Raw genomic sequence first — 20,703 nt, 5'->3', positions numbered from 1 at the left:
AACACAATTACCTGAATTCTCAGAACACACTGCAAGACTTTAAATTCAGTTTCACGCATATGTACTACATCCCTGACTGATATGTCCCAGAACTATTTTTGCCTCCTGCATCTCATGTAAGTTTCTCGGCACAGGATGCTGACTTTGGAAGAAAAGCTGCAGAAACCAATGACAGCAAACAGTCTTTGTCAGAAAGTGGAAGATCTGTTGATTAGAGGGAATTATCAATCAGTAACTGCAACAAGGATACTGGATAATATACTTACTTAGATGCCTGATATAGCCAAGGTACAATTATATTCTGCATATCTAATAATTATACCAAATACCCAACAATATAATAGAACTCACAAACACACCAGCATTTCTTCTGAAAAACTTTCACATAGCTCACAGTAAACTACCCGTGAGGATTCATTCCAAATTTACTTATTCTGCACTGAACAAAACACTCATTTAAGAAATTCAAAGATCACGCTTGGCAACAATCTGGGTGTTGGTTCATGAAGCCTGTGCTTATCCACTTTGTTAGGGAGTAGCAGCCATAATCAAAGGATATAATGTATAGTAACCATTAATACAAACAAGACCCAGCATTAAAACTAATTCCAATTGTAACTTATAAACAGTAATCAGTTTTGAAATTACAACGACAGTTGTGAATATAAACACCAATGTCTGTAAAGAGAGCAGGCAACCAGCTCACAGCAGAAGGCCACTGAAGAGATGTGTTTTGGAAACTGACATGACCATGAGACATTCCCATGTGCATTGGCCAAATGTATAGTCAATACAGCTATGTTAATTGGACTACAGTGAAATCCCAGTCATGACTACACTGAAAGGGAAGAATTTGGATACTGTTGAGGGGGATGTTCTTTCAGGGGCTAGCAGCAGTAGTCAGGTCTCTGGCACTATGTCTGGCTCTGAGACTCAGAGGGAAAGGGTGCAATCAGACAGGACAATAGTGATAGGAGACTCAATAGTGAGGGGGACAGACAGGAGATCCTGTGGCCGCAGAAGAGATGCCAGGATGGTGTGTTGTCTCCCAGGTGCCAGGGTCAAGGATGTCTCTGAGTGGCTGCAGAAAAGTCTCAAGCGGGAGGACATTGTACATGTTGGTACAAACGACATGGGTAGAATGAGGGATGAGGTTCTGCTGAATGACTACAGGGAGTTAGGTAAGAAGTTAAGAATCAGGACCTCGAGGGTGGTGATCTCCAGATTACTCCCGGTGCCACATGCTAGCAAGGTCCGAAATAGAAAGATAGGCCAAATGAATTTCTCGTTGAGGAGCTGGTGCAGGGGGCAGGGATTCAGATTCCTGGACCATTGGGATCTCTTCTGGGTTAGAGGCAACCTGTATAAGAGGGACGGGTTGCACTTGAACAATAGAAGGACCAATATCCTCGCAGGGAAATTTGCTAGTGCTTCACAGGAGGGTTTAAACTAGATTGGCAGGGGGGTGGGACTCCGAGTAAGAGCAAGTCATGGGTTAAAGCGGTAATCAGGATAGCCAGGGGCACAGTAAAGGCAGGGAAAGGAATACCCAGTTAAACTGCATTTATTTCAATGCATGAGGTTTAACAGGTAAGGCGGATGAACTCAAGAGTGTGGATTGGCTCTAAGGACTGGGATATTATAGCCACAACAGAAATATGGCTGAGACAAGGGGAGGACTATTAGCTCAATACTCCAGGATACAGATGCTACAGGGGTGACAGAGGTACAGCTAAGCGAGGAGGAGTTGTTGCCTTTTGGATAAGGGAGGACTTAACAGCAGTACTTAGAGATGACATTCTTGGGTGATCGTCCAATGAGGCCATATGGGTAAAACTTAGAAACAAGAAGGGGAGGGTTACTCTAGTGGGGCTGTATCATAGACCCCCTAATAGTCAGTGGGAACTTTGCAGGTGTGTAGAGAAATTGCTCATAGTTGTAAGAATAATAGGGTTATATTAGTGGGAGATTTTAATTTCCCTGGTATTGACTGGGCTATCCAGAGTGTTAAGGGCCTGGACGGGGTGGAATTTGTGAAATGTGTTCAGGAAAGTTTTCTGAGTCAACGTACTGAGGGCCCTACTCAGGAGGGTGCAATACTGGACCTTCTCTAAGGGAACAAGACAGGGCAGGTAACTGAAGTGGCAGTCAGGGAGCACTTTGGCTCTAGTGACCATAATTCTATTAGTTTTAAGACAGTGATGGAAAAGGATAGGACAGGTCCATAGGTTAGGGTCCTAAACTGGAGCAGGGCTAATTTTGGTGGAATTAGGCAGGATCTAGCAGCGGTTGATTTGGTGAGCCTGTTTGAAGGGAAAGGAACAAATGGCAAGTGGGAGGCTTTAAAGAGTGTGATCTCAAGAGTCCAGGAGCAGCATGTTCCTGTTAGTGTGAAGGGTAAAGCTGGCAAGTTTTGGGAACCTTGGCTGATGAGAGATATTGAGGCTCTGGTCAAGAAAAAGAAGGAAGCATACATTGGGTTTAGGAAGTCAGGACGAGTGAATCCCTTGGTGACTATAAAAACATTAAGAAAATTCAAGAGGGGAAATCAGGAGGGCAAAGAGGTGGTATGAGATGGATCTGGCAGGTAAGGATAAGGAAAATCCCAAGTGGTTCTATAGAGAAGGTCCCTATAAAGATCAGCAGGGCCGCCTATGTCTTGAGCCGTAGAAGATGGGTGGGATTTTCAACAAATATTTCTCCTTGGTGTTTACTGAGGAGAAAATCATGGTTGCTCAAGAGATAAGCGAAACTAGTAGAGATGTTCTGGCGAAGATTCATATTACCAGGGAGAAAGTATTTGCAGTCTTACAGCGCATTAAGGTGGATAAATCCCCAGGGCCTGACCAAGTGCATCCTAGGACTTTGCGGGAGGCTAGAGGAGAAATTGCGGAGAACCTTGCAGAGAATTTTGCTTCATCATTAGCCACTGGTGAAGTTCCCAAGGACTGGAAGGTGGTTAATGTTCTATTGTTTAAGAAGGGCAGCAAGGACAAGCCAGGGAACTACAGGCCAGTCAGCCTGACATCAGTAGTGGGGAAGTTATTGGAGGGGATTCTGAGGGACAGCATCTACCAGCATTTGGATAGACCGAGTCTGATTAGAAGGTGTCAGCATGGCTTTGTGCATGGAAAGTCATGCTTGATGAACCTTTTAGAGTTTTTCGAAGAGGTAACCAAAAAGGTAGATGAGGCTAGAACGGTAGATTTTGTCTATCTGGATTTTAGCAAGGCCTTTGACAAGAGTAGACTGGTCTGGAAGGTTACGTCCCATGGGATCCAGGGAGAGCTGGTTAGGTGGATTTAGAATTCACTCGGGGGTAGGAAGCAGAGGGTGGTGGTTGAAGGTTGTTTCTCAGAATGGAGGTCGGTGACTAGTGGTGTGCAACAGGGGTCAGTGTTGGGACCCTTGTTATTCGTTATTTACATACAGTAAATGAATTAGATGCGAATGCATAAGGCTTGATCACTAAGTTTGCCAATGACATGAAAGTAGGAGGTGTTGTTGATAGAGGAGAAGGTTATCGTAGATTACGGAGGGATCTTGATTAGTTTGGGAAGTGGGCCGAGGAGTGGCAAATGGATTTCAATGCAGATTAGTGTGAGGTGGATTTTGGAAAGTCAAACCAACAAAGGACTTATATTATGAATGGTAGGGAACATGGAGTGTAATGGAACAGAGGAACCTAGGAGTACTGTACATCTGCATAGTTCATTGAAAATGGCATTACAAATATGCAGAGTGGTGAAAAAGATGTTAAGCATGCTGGCTTTCAACAGTCAGGGCATTGAGTATAGGAGTTGGGACATTATGTTGCAGTTGTATAAGTCGTTGGTGAGGCCACACTTAGAGTACTCCGTACAGTTTTGGTCACCCTGTTATAGGAAAGACGTGGTTAAGCTGGAAAGAGTGCAGAAAAGATTTACGAGGATGTTGCCAGGACTAGAGGGCCTGAGTTACAGGGAGAGGTTGGCTAGCTTAGGTCTTTATTCCTTAGAATGTAGGGAGAATGAGGGGTGATCTTAGAGAGGTTTATGAAATTATGAGAGGCATAGATAAGGTAGATGGTAGCAGTCTTTTCCCCAGAGTAGGGGAGTCCAAAACTATGGGGCATAGATTTAGGGTGAGAGGGGAATGATTTAAAAGGGACTTGAGGGGCAACCTTTTCACGCAGAGGGTGGTGAGTATATGCAACAGGCTGCCGGAGGAAATGGTTGAGGCAGGTACAATAGTATCATTTAAGAAGCACTTGGATAGGTACATGCAGGGGCGGGGCTTAGAGAGATATGGGCCAAAGGCAGGAAATTGGGACCAGCTGGGTGGGCACTGTGGTCAACATGGACTTGTTGGGCCAAAGGGCCTGTATCCATGCTGTATTGCTCTGTTAATCTATTAATCTCTAAGTGACATCCATCAATATTGAGAAACAATAGTTGAAGTTCTTGGCATTGGAACTGATCTTTAGACATCTTGAGATGGCAAGACATTTTGCACCTCTGTGAAATTAATAAGGAGGTCCTGTGCTTCCAACGGCTGGAATCAGATCAAGGAGGGTTCCAGACTGGTGATTCTGCTGTTCAGCACATCAAATATGTTCATAATCATATTTGTTCTGTCAATCAATACTCGGGGTGGTTGTGTATCCAGAGAGCCACCCCTCACGATATGTGATAAAGAAGGATTTTCTGGATGTCTGAGTTTGCTTTTGTCCTCAGAAGCTTTTAGAATATTGATGTGAACCACCTTATTTCAATGTTGGTTTTGTCGCTTGAGATATGGTCCCGTAACCATTTGTGTACACCCAAAATAGTGAAGTTAACAATGCATTGTGACTGTTAAAGTTGTGCTTAATCACCTGCTATTATCTTTGTACCTAAAATGTAGTTGATGTGTTTTGAGATTGGGGAGTTTCTTCCACCTGGTCTCCCCTGCATGTTCAGTTGTGCTGGATAAAGACCAGTTACAGCTCCCGACTCTGTGTCATAGAGTTATACAGCCTGGAAACAGGGCCTTCAGCCCAAATTGTCCATGCTGACCAAGATTTGCATCTAAGCTAGTCCCATTTGCCCATATTTGGCCCATATCCCTCTAAACCTTTCCTGTCCATGTACCTGTCAAGTACCTTTTAAATTGGTATTGATATTAGTATTGGTTTATTATTGTCACTTGTACCGAGGTACAGTGAAAAACTTGTCTCGCATACCAATCGTACAGATCAATTCATTACACAGTGCAGTTACATTGGATTAGTACAGAGTGCATTGAGGTAGTACAGAGTGCATTGATGTAGTACAGATAAAAAACAGGTAAATGTTAATAATGATTAAACGTTTAATGATGTCTTTCCTATAACAGGGTGACCAAAACTGTACACAATAAACAAGTTAGAATACTACAGCACAGTACAGACCCTTCGGCCCACAATGTTGTGCCGGCATTTTATCCTGCTTTAAGGTGTATCTAACCCTTCCCTCCCACAAAGCTCCCTATTTATCTATCATTTTGATTTATTTAAAGTCAAAACACCAGAATTAGGTTTATTATCACTGGCATATGTCGTGAAATTTGTTGTTTTGTGGCAGCAGTACAGTACAAGACATAAAAATTACTATGTTACCAATAAATAAATAAATAAATGGTGCGAAAGAGGAATAACAAGGTTGTGTTAATGGATTTGTGGACCATTCAGAAATCTGATGGTGGAGGGGAATAAGCTGTTCCTGAAACGGTAAGCATGGGTCTTCAGGCTCCTGTACCTCCTCACTGATGAGAGGGCATGTCCCGGATGGTGAGGATCCTGAATGATGGATGCCACCTTCTTGAGGCACCGCTTCTTGAAGATGTCCTTGATGGCACGGAGGGTTGTGTCCGTGATGGAGCTAGCTGGGTCTACAACCTTAGCAGCCTCTTTTGATCCTGCATATTGGAGCCTCCATACCAGGTGGTGATGCAACCAGTCAGAATGCTCTCCACCAGACGTCTATAGAAATTTGCAGGAGACTTTGGTGACTTACCAAATCTCCTCAAACTCCCAATGAATTAGAGCCGCTGGCTGTCTCCTTTGTGATTGCATCAATGTGTTGGGCCCAGGATAGATCCTCTATGTTGACGCCCAGGAACTTGAAGCTGTTCACCCTTTCCACCGCTGACCCCTCAATGAGGACTGGTGTGTGTTCTCCTGACTTCTCCTTCCTGAAGTCCACAATCAATTCCTTAGTCTTGCTGACGTTCAGTGCGAGGTTGTTGTTGTGACACCACACAACCAGCCGATCTATCTGACTCCTGTATGCCTCCTTGTCGCCATCTGAGATTTTGCCAACAACAGTGGTGTCATCGGTGAATTTATTGGGTGGGTAAAGTAAAACCTGGTCCCAGGGTGGTTATTAGTGCTAATAAAGCATATCATGTAATGGTAAGGGATTTACTTAATTGGATCTACCCACAAAATATTTGGCGTTATTGTTACTTTTTGCTAATTGCAGAGAAAAAAATGCTTTTATAAACTTCCATTAGAATTTATTAACAGGTGTTAGCATTGATGAAAATTGTCTAACTGGTAAGACGGGCATTGAGTCAGCACATGTGGGAATTTGAATTAGATTTAGTAATATCAGTGCAAAATAAAGTGAGTAAACATTCAACTCATCAACTTGGCCCCAAAACACTATTGTGAAATAGCAGCATATTTTCAAAACCACAGTGTTTCAATTTACATTGATTTAGCATGCTGTTCAAATGTAAAAAGTAATGGCACCATTTATTTTACGCTGAGGCTGGAAGTTGGAAATCATCTCTTAACATCTTTAAATTTTTTGGTTGAATTTCCTCATTTCTCTATCCAGGGATCACTTATGGTTGCTGCGAATTCCATTCAAAACCTTCCTCCATTTTTGAGCTTTAATTTTGCAGTCCCTCGTAACCCTGGGTTGTTTTTTTTAATATAAATGCTCTACTTTGCAGGTCTCACCTGTTTACTTCCTCTCCTATCCAACATTCCTGCTCTGTGAGCCTTCACATTCCCCTTCTTGACATTTCTTCTCATTTCCCTCTTTTCCCTCCATCTGCTTTCTTCTACCATTTTTCCTCTTCGTTCCAAATTCCTTCCTACATTTTCTGTATCTTCTGCCTTGGTCTAATTATTCCTGTCATCTAACTGTGGCTAACTTGAATATTTCAAGGGAGCTGGCTCCCTTTGTGCCAGAAACTGAGAGATTAACTAATAATTTTACAAGAGTACAAGATAGGGAGTATTTCAAGCAGTTTCAGAACCACTTTACAGTCAATTGACCTCAGATAGTTTCTCATTATAATAATGAACAACTTTAATATTTGAAGCACATCATCATAATTTCAGGATATCCTAAGAAGTCTCTTTATCAAATGGATTCATTTAAAATGCAGTAACTTCTAGCAATGGCAACAAATTCTGCACAGCAACATCCTAAGAGGAGGCAATTGATCCATTTCAGGAGGACCAGTTTGTGAGAAGAACTAGACAGGATACTGCAGAAGAACATAACCACTTTATAGTGGATACTCCTCTTTAATTCCATCTAATCAGGGGCCCTTTCTAATATTTTACTAAGCACCTCCACCAATACAGCACTGAACTCTCATTCTGCAGTTACCCAACATTTATGCTTACAGTTTTTTGCTCTGAGATTGAGTGCTTACTACTGACAGGATTTTACCAGCCCAAAGTAACTACAGGATATCAGAATCTTAAATAGATTTATTATCACTGACATATGACGTGAAATTTGTTGTTTTGCAGCAGTACAGTGCAAGTCATAAAAATCGATAAATTACAAAAATAAATAAATAGAGCGTAAAAAAAGGAATAATGAGGTGGTGTTCATGGATTCATGGATCGTTCAGAATGTCTGCAGGACCTGGGCCTGACAGGGATATATCGTATTTTACACAGCTTCCATTTAGCAACAGAATAATACTTTGAATTCTGCAAGGAAAGGAGGAGTGAATATCCATGGGAGTTCTCCCACTCATGCTGCAGATTCTTTGGCCCAACAGCCACAGAAACCCTGGAAACACAACATAAATGGCTAACAACATAAACAATGAAAACTGCAAACATCAGGCTTTCTGTCTGCTTTCCTTTGGGAGTAAATGTAATTAAAGACAACTACTGCTACAAGAACTGAATATATTTCTGGAAAAGAACAATTGAACCTAGTGAGAACAAGCTGCATAACCAGATGAGGATGAAATGTTAGCAGTTGACAGCAAAAACATTCCATTTCGGAGACTTGCATCTCAACTCTAAGAAGCTATATAAATTGTTTATTAGGTAATAAGATTAGCTTGTGTGATACATTAGAAATATGTATTAACTAAACAATCAAGGGTTAGAAGCCCACTGATGAAGATGTAATTAATTACCAAAAACAATTTGGAAACAATTATTTAAGCTTACTTAATGGTCTACCAATATCAAATGAACTTATTGCAGAAAGTAACTCACCCTTTCTCTAAGTCTAATCATCTTCACCAAATCATGAACCAAGGAGCACCTCACTAGGCATCAGGTTAATGTTAAGTTTCAGTGCAATTAATTAAAATGTCAGCCAGAAATGAATTTTCTTTAGTAAGATAAATCTGGTGACAGATGGTTCAAGAAAGATAGAAGAAATAAAATCCAATGTCCATTCAGTATGAACAGGTGTGATCAGAAGCCCAGCTGGTCATAATATTTAATTACATAAATTTAACTAAATAGGTTACTCTGACCCACATCTCACCATTTTTACTTGCTTTTGTTTTGAAATGTATCAAGCTAAAATTAAGAGGTCTCAATATATATTTTTTAAATGTTTAGTCCTCGCTGAGGATTAAAACTAAGTTGGTTTTCAATAGTGGCAATGATGGGATTTATGCCAGCTGGATACGGTAGATGCAATCGAAATCAAATGGTGATTAAACTTTTACCCTTAATAATATCTCAATCATCATACTATTACAAATTTGCAGAAAAAATGAAATATATTGTGTTTCATTTTGCCAAGGAATCAATCATCATTGATATAAAATGATTGCACATATCCATCAAATCCAGTGATTTGACAAAATAATAATTATTACCTGCCTCCAGATCCATTTAACAAACTTTGAAAAATTTCCACACTTCAATATGTGTGAAATTAACTTATTTAATGATAGCAAATCAGTTTAATACTTATCCATTATTTCCCTTATTTGTCTTGTTCAGTTGAAAGGGTTGATTCTCTACTTGTAAGGATGGGTCCCACTGGCAGAATACAGCCACCCAGTGACCTGCAAATTGGATGACCAATCACATTTCAACACAATATCCTTATACCAATTCATTACAGCAATTTGTCTGTTAGGTTTCATGGTGTCACGATTTTCACTTGCATATCCAATACAAGATCATCTTTGGCCTGTTTGAAAGCAATGTTTCTTCTGTAAATGTTCCAAGCAGTTTGATATAACATGCCACTTCTTCAATACATATCAACCCCCTTTTGCCACCTACCACACAGCAACATATTGTTGAGATGTCAGAAGTATTAGGAGCATGTAAGGAGACACTTCTTGACTGTTGTGGAATGGGCTTATATACAAGCATCCATGTGCATCAAAGAATTACATTTTGTTGGTAAGACATTTTTGGTTGAAACTCTTTTATGGTGTTATTACGTTTGGTGATTAAGTGAATGTTATGCCTCTTGAGTAGCCTGCAGGACCTGGGGAAGAAAATTAACTGCTAACTATCCATATCCATGACTATTCAGATGAGTCATGATATGGTTGGCTTAGTTTGAACATATGGGGTGCCAATGGAGGATACTCCTATCTTGTTCTTGTAGGATGAGCATAAACTATGATGAGATCTTTGATCTATGATGTGATGATTCATGTGATCTTTGATCTCCAAAATGTGCAGAAAACACAGTATGTTCGATAGAATATCTGAAGATTCTTCTGAATTGAGTTTCCTTTAGTCAATTCCACAGATGGGAGTTAAGGTCCAGTTTGAACAAGGTCAGGTTTACTTCAATTTTGAAATCAAATCAAAAGGCTGGAATTTAGCAATCTGCACCAAGTTACAACCAATTCTCAGTAAACTCCCTTTAAGAAATAAGTACTTAAGCTATTACACTCTGTGCAAGACTGTTGCATTATTGAGCCAGCAGTTAATTTAAACATACTTCAGCTAAATTAATCTAGCATACCCCAGGTATGCAGTGTTCAGGATAACAAGTAATTTCCAGCTATGTGAAGCAAATCTGTAGAAGAGCTCAATTTCTTGTATTTTTTTCTCTACAGATGCACATCTGTTCTCTTGGTACCATCTAGTCTATTATTGGTGCTAAGGATCTATTTACCAGTCAGGGAGATCAGATGGTATGTATTGTACAAAGGCCAAACAATCCCTTGCAGCCATACGTGCTTTGTTGACATTACTTCCTTAGAATTGTTTGGCAGGATGAATTAAAAGGAATCTGCAACTAAATGAGAAGAGTGCTACAAATAGGCATTCATCTAAAATCAACAGCATGATATATGCAAGCTTTCAGGGGGATAAGGAGAAACAGTACTAATATTGCCTGAAATTTCCTTGGAGCTTTGCCTATATAGTTTCAACAGAAGTGTAGCAGCAACCATAATTACACATGGAACAGGACCAACAACAAAAAATTCCAGTAATAACCTTACTTACAGTAATGATCAACAGAAGTCTACAGGGGAGCATAAATGCTCTAAATTAGGTGGGAAGATATTTCAGTTTCAAAGATAAATCAGGTCATATGTGTTTGATTCTGACTTCTTAAAATTCAGCTTGGATCTCCTCACTTTTTCAGAAAAGCTTGTGCTTGTTGGCTCTTTACCTCAATCTGCCTCGAGCAAGCTTTGGCTTTTTCACTTCTTGGTCCAAAATCTTTTTCCATTGTTTTGAAGATTTAGACATTTTGATTTTAGTTTCTTTTATTTTAAATCAAATCTTTTTCCTTGGCTGATTCCCTTTTCACTGTGTCATGCTTCAAGTGCTAAAACATCTGTAACTTGATTTTAATCCACATTTATTTCTTATTTGTCATTTTTTGCATCTTTCCTTTTCTTTACAGTGCCACTGTTGGTCCAGCTTTGGGTTCCTGCTTTCAATTTTTATTTGATTGGTTCTTTATTTAGAATTTCACAACTGACTGCTAAGTTATGAGACTTTTCTGCTCTTTCTGTGTTATTCAGTTTACTGTAATTTTTTAAACCTTATCTTTGACTGCTGCCTGCAGAAGCCTGTGGTCACACAAGATCACAAGACAAGGGAGCAGATGTAGGCCACTCGGCCCATCGAGTCTGCTCCAAAGAAAAGGGGAAAAAAAAGAAATGAGAAATGGAGGGGTGGGGGGCAATGAGCAAAAAAAACCAAAACTATTCTAACCCCAATTTCCGGCCTTATCCCCATATCCCTTGATACCTTGACTAATTAGATATCTATCTATCTCCTCCTTAAACACCTCCAATGATCTGGCCTCCACTGCTGTACGTGGCAAGGAATTCCATAAATTCACTACCCTCTGGCTAAAGAAATTTCTCCTCATCTCTGTTTTAAACCTGTACCCTCTAAGATTGTGCCCTCTGGTCCTGGACTCACCCACCAAGGAAAATAGCTTGGCCACATCTACTCTGTCCAGTCCTTTCAACATTTTAAATGTTTCTGTGAGGTCCCCCCTCATTCTTCTGTACTCTGGTGAGTACAGTCCAAGACCCAACAAACGCTCATCATATGTAAGCCCTTTTCATTCTGGGAATCATCCTCGTAAATCTCCTCTGAACCCTCTCCAACATTAGCACATCCTTCCTAAGATATGGGGCCCAAAACTGTACACAGTATTCCAAATGAGGCCTCACTAGTGCCCCGTAGAGCCTCATCAACACTTCCTTACTTTTATACACTATACCTCTCAAAATGAATGTCAACATAGCATTCGCTTTCTTTACCACCGATACGATCTGGTGGTTAACCTTTAGGGTATCCTGCACGAGTACCCCCAAGTCCCTTTGTACTTCTGTACTTTGAATTTTCTCCCCTTCTAGATAATAATCTGCCTGTTTATTTCTGTTTCCAAAGTGAACAACTGCACATTTCTCAACATTGAATCTCATTTTCCATTTCCTTGCCCATTCTCCTAAACTATCTAGGTCTCTCTGCAACCTTCCTGTCTGCTCAATACTCTCCACTCCTCCACCTATCTTAGCATCATCCGCAAACTTAACCTCAAAACCATTTACTCCATCATCCAAATCGTTAATGTACAGGGTAAAAAGAAGCGGCCCCAACACCGACCCCTGCGGAACACCACTAGAAACCGGTAGCCAACCAGAACAAGATCCTTTTATTCCCACCCTTCGCTTTCTGCCAACCAGCCAATGCTCCACCCATTCTGTTATCCTACCTGTAATTCCATGACCTCTCGTCTTATTAATCAGTCTCTTGTGCGGCACCTTGTCGGAGTGCTCTTGAAATTCTAAATACACAACATCTACCGCCTCTCCCTTTCTTCAAAAAACTCCAATAGGTTGGTCAGGCAGGATCTTCCCTTCATGAAACCATGTCGGATTGGACCTATCTTGCCTTGCACCTCTAGGTATTCCATTACCTCATCCTTGAGGATCGATTCCAATAACTTTCCCACCACCGATGTCAGACTAATAGGTCTGTAATTTCCTTTATGTTGCCTCCCACCTTTCTTATACAGCGGAACTACATTTGCCACCCTCCAGTCCTCTGGAACCATGCCGGAGTCTATCAATTCCTGGAAAATTATCACCAATGCCCCCACTCTCTCTAAAGCCACCTCCTTCAGAACCTGGGGACGCACCTCATCCGGTCCAGGAGACTTATCAGTCTTTAGTCCATTTAGTTTTCCTAGCACCTTCTCTCTAGTAATCTTAACTGAACTCAGTTCCATTCCGTGAGACCCCTGACTAACTGGTATATTGCTGATGTCCTCCACAGTGAAGACCGATGCAAAATACTCATTTAGTTCTTCTGCCATCTCTTTATCATCCATTATAATCTCTCCCGCACCGTTATTGATTGGTCCTATATCAACCCGTGTCTCTCTTTTACTCCTTATATATTTAAAAAAACTCTTAGTATCCTTTTGAATGCTATCTGCCAACTTCCTTTCATAATTCATCTTTTCTTTCCTAATGACCTTCTTAGTTTCTTTCTGCAGGTTTTTAAAAGTTTCCCAGTCTTCTGTTTTCCCACTAATTTTTGCTTCCTTGTATGCCCTCCCTTTTGCTTTTATTTTAGCCTTCACCTCTCTTGTTATCCACATTTGTGCCTTTTTTCCATTCAAAACCTTTTTTCTTGGAATAGATCTATCCTGCATTTTCCTTATTTCTTGTAGAAATTCCATCCATTTCTGCTCCGCTGTCCCTCCAGCTAGCTTACTCTTCCAATCAATTTGGGCCAGCTCCTCTCTCATACCACTGTAATTTCCTTTGTTCCACTGAAATATCGATACACCAGTTATCAGCTTCTCCTTTTCAGATTTGAAACTGAACTCAATCATATTGTGATCACTAGTTCCTAATGGTTCCTTTACCTTTAGTTCCTTAATCACCTCTGGTTTGTTACACAGCACCCAGTCCAAAACAGCCGATCCCCTGGTGGGGTCATCAACAAGTTGCTCCAAAAAGACATCCCGTAGACATTCCACAAACTCACTCTCCTGAGATCTACTGCCTTGCTGGATTTCCCAGTCCACCTTCATGTTAAAATCCCCCATAATTATCTTAACGTTTTCACTCTGACACGCTTTTTCTATTTCTAATTCCAATTTATAGTCCACTTCCTGACTGCTATTAGGTGGCCTATATATAACTGCTACTATTGTCCTTTTACCCTTGCTGTTTCTTAGCTCCACCCATAAGGATTCCGCCTCTTCTGACCCAATGTCCTTCCTTTCTATTGATTTTATATCATTACTAACCATCATGGCCACACCTCCCCCTCTGCCTACCCACCTATCCTTCCTATACACTGTGTACCCCTGGACATTTAGTTCCCAATCAGGTCCGTCATAAAGCCATGACTCAGTGATTGCCACAATGTCGTATTTATTAATCTGTAGTTGTGGCACTAGGTCATCTACTTTATTCCTAATATATAGTCCATTTACTAACAGCCCACCAGGGGATCGGCTGTTTTGGACTGGGTGCTGTGTAACAAACCAGAAGTGATTAAGGAACTAAAGGTAAAGGAACCATTAGGAACTAGTGATCACAATATGATTGAGTTCGGTTTCAAATCTGAAAAGGAATTCCTAATATATAAATATAGTACATTTAGTCCAGTATCTGCTATTGATTTTTTTGTATTTCTATTGTTCAGCAAATTATCCTGACTTTTCACCCGCCTGTCCTTCTTACCATCCTCACTACACACTTTGGAGTTGTTTCTATATACCTCATCCTCTATCCTAACATCCTGTATCCTGACATCCTGGTTAGCTGTACTTCTATTGTTCAGCAAATTATCCTGACTTCTCACCTGCCTGTCCTTCTTGCCATCCTCACTGCACACTGTCTTGGACTTGTTTCTATAAACCTCTTCCCTTACCCTAACATCTTGTATCCTAACATTCTGGTTTCCATCCCCCTTCCAGATTAGTTTAAACCCTCCCCAACAGCTAAATTAAACATTCCCGCCAAGATATTGGACCCTTTGGAGTTTAGGTGTAACCTGTCCTTAGTGAATAGGTCATGTCTCCCCCAAAAAAGGTCCCAATGATCCAGAAATCTGAAGACCTGCCCCCTTCACCAGTCACTCAGCCATGCATTCATCTGCCAGAGCTTTCTATTCTTACTACCGTTGGCACTTGGCACAGGTAGTAATCCTGAAATTACCACCCTTGAGGTCTTACTTCTCAACTTTCTTCCTAACTCCTTGTATTCGTCCTTCAGGACCTCTTCTCTTTTTCTACCTATGTCATTGGCACCTACATGTACCAAGACTTCTAGCTGATCACCCTCTCCCCTCAGAATATTCTGGACCTGGTCCATGACATCCCGTACACTGGCACCAGGGAGGCAACACACCATCCAGGATTCATTGTCGGTTTCGCAGAGTCTGTTATCCATTCCCCTCACTATAGAATCCCCAGTAACCACTGCATTTCTCTTTCCCCACTGGACCACAGTACCAGGCACAGTGCCAAGGTCCCGGTTGCCGAGGTCTTCCTCTGTCATCCTCTCCAACGGAATGTAAGATGAGATACCGATTTTCGAGGGGGACTGCCACAGAGGTACTCTCTACAAACTCTCTATAACTCCTGTTTGTTTCCTGCTCGCTCTCCCTAATCAGTCGAAGGTCATCGAGCAGCTGCTCCAGACTGTCAACACGTTCCTTGAGGAGCCGCATCTCGGTGCACTTTGTGCAGATGTAGTTATCGGGGAGGCTGGTAGTCTCCCAGGGTCCCCACATCTGGCACTCCAAACATAAGACCAGCCCCAGATGCATACTGCTAAAGCACTGTCCAATACTATACTACTGAGATAAATAAACTAATTAACTAATAACTTACCCCCTCTCTATAAATGTCGCTTCTTACCTGGTCTCGCCGAAGCCCGTTGAGCCAAAGCCCAAACCACTCTGCTCCCTCTCACTCCGCTGCCCGCTCCGACGCTGCCCGCTGGATATGGCAGTCTTCTTTTTAAATCGCCCGCGCACTTCCAAGTGACGTCACGCGCCTGCAAAACATTAATGCTTTCCTCAACATTCAAAAGCTTGGAGATTGACTTAAAGTGTGCTTAATATAGCTTGTAGCCAAGTGGGAAGGAAAACTGCCAGGGATAGAACCTGGAGGAATATAGCTCCTTCCCTTCATTTATAGGGAGAGACTGAGTTTGTTTCCTTAGGAGTAGAGGAGGCTGAAGGGACACCTGATGGAAGTACGCAAAATTACAAGGGGCATAGATAGAAGGTAAGACATGTTTCTCCATTGTAGAGGACATGCATTTATCATAAATGCGAAATGTTTAGAGGGCAACTGAGGAGGATTTTTTTTATTCCAGAGGATGGATTCTGGAATGCTCTGCCTGGATGGTGGTCAAGACAGATACTGTCGAGAAGTATCTAGACATGCACTTGACTCGCCAAGGTACAGACGGCTATGGACCAAGTGCTGGTAAATGGATTTAATATAGATGAGTACTTAATTGTCAGCATAGGCATTGGGGCAAAACAGCCTGTTTCTGTGCACTGTGCTCTGACTCTATGATTCTAATTTAAGCTGAAATATGAAACTTCCCTGACTGTTAACCACAACAAGGGAGATATGCAAATTACAAGGCATTTTGTTTTATTTATTAATTTATCAGGATAAGGGGGGCCTTAGCAAGGACAACATTTACTGCCCATCTCAAATTACTCTTGGAAAGTGGGGATCAGACACCTTTATGAACTGCCATGGTCGTTCTGCTATTGTTCCCATGCAAAGATTCCCATACTGCTGTTGGATATGGAGTTCCAGAAATAAGACTCAGCAACAATAAAGGACCAATGACATATTTCCAATTCAGCATGTTGTGCGACTTGAATGAGTACTTGTAAGTGGTGGTATTCCATGCACCTGAAGCCCCGATCCTTCTTGGTGGAAGAGGTCATATGTTTGGAAGCTGTTGTCACAGTAGCCCAATGAGTAACACAAGTGCACTTTGTAGATGGTACACACTGCATCCACAGTGTGCTGACGGTGGAAGGAATAAATGATTAAATTAATAGATAGGATATCAATCAAGTGGGCTGCTTTGTCCTGGATGGTGTTAAGCTTCTTGAGAGTTGTTGAAGCTGCACTCTTCCATCATACTCTTGACTAATACTCTTGGTGGAAGATTTTGGGCTCTCTGGAGTTGAGTCACTTGCTACAGGATACTCTGCCTCTGACCTTCTCTTCGATTCGAGGTATTTAACAGTGACCTTCACAATGTTGTTGTTGGTGGTGGAGGAGGGCGGAGATCTCAGCAATGGTAATGCCACTGAATAGAAAGAATAACTGTTTCCCATGTGGGACATGGTTGTTATCTGTAACATTTTTGTGGTGCAAATGTTACATTCTAATTATCAACCCATGCTTGAATGCTGTCTAGGTCTTACTATGTACAAACATGGATTGCTTAACTTGCTGAGGATTTCCGAACAGAATTGAATATTGTGCAATCATCAGATATTATGATAGAAAGAAGGTCATTGGTGAAGCATCTAAAGATGGTTGGACCAGAGCCATTCCCCTGAGGAACTCATGCAGTAAGGTCCTAGGGTCGGGAAAATTGACCTCCAACAATAACAAAGGTTTTCCTTTGCGCAAGATGCAATCCCCACTATTGGAAAGTTCTCCTTCTGATGTCCACTTATTTCAGTTTTTCTAGGTGATCCTGGTGCCACACCAGTCAAATGCTGCCTTGATGTCCAGGGAGTCACTCTCATCTCACCTCTGGAATCCAGCTGTTGGTTCCAAGTTTGGACCAAGGCTCTGATAAGGTATGGAGCTGAATTGGCCTCGCAAAACCTAAACTGGGCATTAGTAAGCAGGTTATTGGTGAGGAAGTGCCATTTGATAGCACAGTGGACCACAACATCCATCACTTTACTGATGAATGAAAGTAGACTGATTAGGTTGTAATCATCTGCAATTGATTTGTCTTGTTTTTCGTAATGAGAAATACTTTGGACAATTTTTCACATTATTGGGTACATGTAGGTGTTGAGAGTGTAACGGAACTGTGTGGAGCTTAGCTATGAGGTGCAGCTGGTTCAGGAATTGTTGTGAAACAAGTTCGAGGTCTCGAAAGTAAAGGACTCCGAACACAGCCTTAGAGTTAAATGATTTATTTACAAAGGTAAACGCGGGGAAATGGTAACAGGAATAACACACTCACACACACACACACACACACACTCACACACACACACACACACACACACACTCACACACACTCACACACACACGCACACACGCACACACACACACACACACTCACACACACTCACACACACACACACACACACTCATACACACACACACACAAACACACACACACACACACACACACACACACACACACACACACACACACACACACACACACACCAAACTGGGTACAAACAATCAAGGAAAAGCAATATACTACCCGCCACCCCTTGACAGTGCAGGCAGGGTTCTATGCTCCCGGGGATACTTAACCAATTTCTCTTAAAAGTTCATAGCTTACCAACAGGGCATCCCTTGGAGACAAAAGAGAGAGAACCTAGCACATGTGGCACTCTTTATAGTGCTGGAGGGCTAGGGATGTCCCAGCCCAGGTAGTTCAAACAGGCCAATGATCCAAGGCTGGGTACGAAGGTGCTTAAAGAGGCTAATCGTTAGGTGTGACCTGATGGGCGGGGTGGAGCCAGGCCTTGATTAGCAATGGTGTGTCTTTCAACCAGGTGCTGGGCCGTGCTGTCACGTGACAGCCCCGGCCCTCCACAATACAGGAATGCAGATCTTCACTTCTGCAGCTGGGATGTTTTCTGGTCCTGCAGCTTTGCTGCATCCAGTGCTATCAGCTGTTTCTCAATTTCACATTGAGTGAATCAAATTCGCTCGAGAATGGGTTCTGTGATGGGGCGATATCAGGAGGAAACCATGGTCATAGACTTGGTACTTTTGACTAAACATGATTTCAAATGCTTCAGCCTTGTCTTTGGCCCTCATGTGCTGGGCCCTACCATCAGAGAGGATGGGGATTTTTTGGAACCTCTTCCTTTATTCGCTGTTTAATCATTTCCCATCATTCACATCCAGAGGTGGTAGGATGACAGAACTTAGATCTGATATGCTTGCTATGAGATGGACTAGGTCTGTCTATTTCATTTTGTTTGTGTTGCTTAATGCATGTATAGTCCTGTGTTGCAGCTTTACTAGATTGACACCCAGTAGAGCAACTTTTGCTCTGTCATTTAATGAAGGTATTGCATTATCATGGTATTTATGGTGTCAGCTTGATTTGGGATATCAGAACCCTTGTACCTTTCCTTTAACTGATCAACTGACAAGATAAGAGAAAAAGGGCAGAATTTCATGAATGGAATTTTTGAACAGAAGTGACAGCAAGCAACAGTACTAAAGCAAAATAATGCAGATGCTGGAAATCTGAAATAAAAGAGAATGCTAAAAAGAGGAGATTAAATGGGTTCTTCGGGGAAAGAAACAGAGTTAATATGTCAAGTTCAAGACCTTTCATCACTGTTTATTTCCAGCATTTTATTTCAGATTTTGGACATCAATGGCATTTTCCTTTTGACGATTTAAAAAGTAGTATTTCTGAAAGACAAACCCACATCTGCTGGCACCTTATCTTGTGTTTCATCAGTTACTGTTGAGCTAGGCTTATACAGTATGTAAAATGAGTTATATTATCACTGATTTTTTCTTTCTATGAGTGAATGGTGGACTATTTTCTCCTCTCAGAACTAAGCTAATTTTCAGTCATTTTGCAGTTCATCATTCAGCAGCTTCCAAGAAAATACCAACTTAAGTTCAAAAACAATCATTAAAAATCTTTATAATAGTGTAATACTTGTATTTGGAGGTATATTATCATGAGATTCAACAAATTAAAATGATTTAATTCTAACATGTATCCAAAGTTACTTTTGCAGTTTTGACAACAAAGCTATAGAATTTATCTTCTTGCATTTTAATGTGTTTGTATTACATTTCTTTCTCAACTAGTCGAAACACATTATCATAAATAGATTGACATCTCCTTTTAAATAATAAAAACAAAAAGAAAACTAATAAGTTTTAATTAATTCTATACATTTTAATAGTTTTGAGTGCCAGTAGGATCAGGAAACATTCATTCCAATTGAATGGCTTTGACAGCTGGCTAAGTCAAAGGGCATGGTTCCCTGACAAAGATGTTTCCAGCAGTTTCATAGGTGGAATTTATTCTGGTCATCCCATCCCCGGTCCCCAGCCCACTCCACTACATAATGGAATTTATGAGTGGAAGAGTCTGCAATGGCATTTGATTTTTTTGCCTTCTTAATACTTTGTTGACTTCTTTGATAAATGTACAAGGACTTCGCAATTCTTCCGAAAGTCAATATTTACTTTGTTCCCATCATTCAAAAAGTAATTCTATTTTTCCTTTCTTCCCATTAAAATGGATAATTTCCGATTTTTCCACAACATACTCCATCTGCTACCTTGCAGTTCGATTGCATAACCTGTCTATATCCCTTCTTAGCCCTTTATGACCTTCTCATTATTATTTTCATACACAATTTTGTATCCTTAATAAACAGACAAATTACACTGGAACCCACTTACCTAGGTCATACAAATGGATTATAAAAATGGTCAAGGCTCTAGTAACCAATTTCTATGATTCTATCATTCTGTTCAGGGTGCAGAGGAGGTTTACGAGGACGCTGCCTGGATTAGAGGGCATGTGCTATCTGGAGAGGCTGGACAAACTTGGACTCTTTTCTCTGGAGCGGCGGAGGCTGAGAGATGATCTGTTGGAAGTGTATAAAATTATGAGGGGCAGAGATAGAGTGGACAAGCAATATCTTTTTCCCACTATTGAGTGATCCAATACCAGAAGGCATGCATTTAAGGTAAGAGGGGGTAGGTTCAGAACACACGTGAGGGGTACGTT

The sequence above is a fragment of the Pristis pectinata genome, chromosome 11, assembly GCF_009764475.1.
Source record: "Pristis pectinata isolate sPriPec2 chromosome 11, sPriPec2.1.pri, whole genome shotgun sequence".
Lineage (NCBI taxonomy): Eukaryota > Metazoa > Chordata > Chondrichthyes > Rhinopristiformes > Pristidae > Pristis > Pristis pectinata.
The sequence above is the reverse complement of the archived record's forward strand: the minus strand, read 5'-3'. Positions refer to the sequence as shown.